At 42.4% G+C, this 2,507-nt stretch overlaps 1 pseudogene; it reads left to right on the top strand.

The window, feature by feature from the left end:
- The first annotated feature begins 1,087 nt into the window (after nt 1–1,087).
- LOC101999722 lies at nt 1,088–2,101 on the top strand (annotated as a pseudogene).
- The last annotated feature ends 406 nt before the right edge of the window (nt 2,102–2,507 follow it).

The following is a 2,507-nucleotide window of genomic DNA, read 5'->3' as shown; positions in this document are numbered from 1 at the left end:
GGTTTTTGATTATTGGGTGTCTGGATCCCTTACCTGACCTTCTCAGACTTAATTTTCACAGTGTTCTCTAACAGTTTTACATGATAAGTGAAGCTTGTCAATAGTTAAGAATTATCTCATATGTTACTTCCACAATTAATTTCTCCAAATATAAAGCAATACAGGATATTTAATTGCAATTAAGGAATAATTTTAAGGTCTGGGTGGTTGTACTGATGCCAGGTACCAAGTGCATCACACACGGGCATAGTAGCAGTCTGGGCACAAAAGGAAGCAGTAAATATTTCAAAATTTTAAAGTTGTTCCTTTAATATTCTTGAGAAAAAGGTGATATTAGGTACATATTGAAGCAGCCTCTTTCACCTGCCTGAGGACCCCAGTTATAGTTAGCAAATGTGCGCTACATTCAGATTCACTCACTTTCAATTCAGTGCAAAACCAGAAAGTCAGCAACTACACCCACAATCATATAGCTGGGGAGGGGAGCTGTGTAAATACACTGCCTTATCCTATCTGCCCAAACTGGCAGCTGGTAGACAGGATGAGCTAATGATTCCCACGTGAAACTTACTTATTCTGACATAAATGTTAAAAAGTTTCATCAATAAACAAATGTTGGATATTTTACATCAAAGGTAGCCTTTACAATCTCCAGAACCTGTTGTTCATATATTTAAACTAAAATAATGGCTAGTTTAAGGGTTGTAGTTGAAGAAAGTAGATTTTTTTAAAATAATTGTTATTTATACCAAACATTAAAGACACTAAACGTTTTATTTAATTTGACTGAATTGTTATAAGTTATAAATGGATAAAATATGTTTATTCTTTTTATGCATTTTCTTCTGTGACAAACTGTCTCTGTTCCTCATAGCGTCTACTCAGGCAAAGACTACTTCTACAGTAGCCTCTCTAAAACTTGGCACCATTTCTGTACAAAACTTACTTCAGCTTCTAAAGGACCCTGAACCATCAGTCACTGCAAATTTCTTCAATGTCAGCATTTTGGATTATTTTATGGACTTTGATATTATGACTTTCCCTTAATTTGCAATGTTCTCCACCTTGTCTACGCCAGGTGGCAGGGATGATTAACAGCAGCGTCAATGGCGACTTCATTCTGGTGGGTTTCTCAGACCAGCCAGAGCTGGAAAGAAGCCTCTTCATAGTTATTCTAATTTCCTATCTTGTCACTCTGGTGGGAAATGCGATAATTATTCTGATCTCTTCAATAGATCCTAAACTCAAAACCCCAATGTACTTTTTTCTTACTCACCTCTCCCTTGTGGACATCTGTTTCACCACCAGTATTGTTCCCCAGCTGCTGTGGAACCTGAAAGGACCAGCCAAGACGATCACGGTTGTGGGCTGTGCTGTGCAGCTTTATGTCTCTCTGACTCTGGGCTCTACTGAGTGTATTCTTCTGGCAGTAATGGCTTTTGACCGCTATGCTGCTGTTTGCAAACCTCTCCACTATGTAGCTGTGATGAATCCACAGCTCTGCCGGGCTCTAGCAGGAATCTCGTGGATCAGTGGAATAGGAAATGCTCTCATCCAAGGAACAGTCACTCTTTGGCTTCCCCGTTGTGGCCACCTATGGCTGCACCATTTCTTCTGTGAGGTCCCCTCCATGATCAAGCTTGCCTGTGTGAACATTCATGCCAACGAGGTCCAGCTCTTTGTGGCCTCATTGGTCTTGCTGCTTTTACCCTTAGCACTGATACTGACATCCTATGGATACATAGTCAAGACAGTTATGAGAATCAAGTCAGCCCAGGCTTGGTACAGAGCCCTGGGCACATGTGGCTCCCACTTGATAGTGGTGTCCCTCTTCTACGGAAGTATTACTGCCATCTACATCCAGCCGAACAGTTCATACGCCCACACCCATGGGAAGTTCATCTCCCTCTTCTATACTGTCATGACACCGGCCCTTAATCCCCTCATCTACACACTGAGAAATAAGGAGGTGAAAGGGGCTCTGGGACGGCTCTTCAACAGAGGCTCTGGAGTGTGCAAATGAAGCAGAGTGTGTAGTGGCAACGATTTTATGAGTACATATTGTCATATAGTTCTGCACCATAGTCCTCTCGGGCTTTGAGGCTCAGCTCACTATAAGCTTTGTCAGTGCCGCATTGCTCTGGGCCTCGGGTCAGTCTTCTCGATCTCTTCCCAGGATGCTCTGGGGCCCAGGAGAGGCAACATTTCCCCATACCCATCTAAGTCCACTACTGTTCTGCTTCTCACACTCTGGATTCTCTTTTCCCTTCTTTTATTTCTCCTTGGCATATGAACAAACACTATAGTTCCCCTCAGCCTGCCCCTTCTCACAAATATTCTAATAATCCTAAAAAACAGCTGTTTTCACTTTTACAGCAAACCCCACCATCAATTGTAGCAACTGGTTTTTTTTGTTTTTTTTTTTATTAAGAAAGAAAAAAAAATTTTCCGCCTCCTCCCAGCCTCCCACTCCTCCCACTCTCCCCCCCTCCCAACCTCTCCCCCCC

This window comes from Microtus ochrogaster, linkage group LG2 (assembly GCF_000317375.1).
Source record: "Microtus ochrogaster isolate Prairie Vole_2 linkage group LG2, MicOch1.0, whole genome shotgun sequence".
Taxonomy (NCBI): Eukaryota; Metazoa; Chordata; class Mammalia; order Rodentia; family Cricetidae; genus Microtus; species Microtus ochrogaster.
Note: the sequence above shows the minus strand (reverse complement) of the source record. Positions and strands in the feature narration are given on the sequence as shown.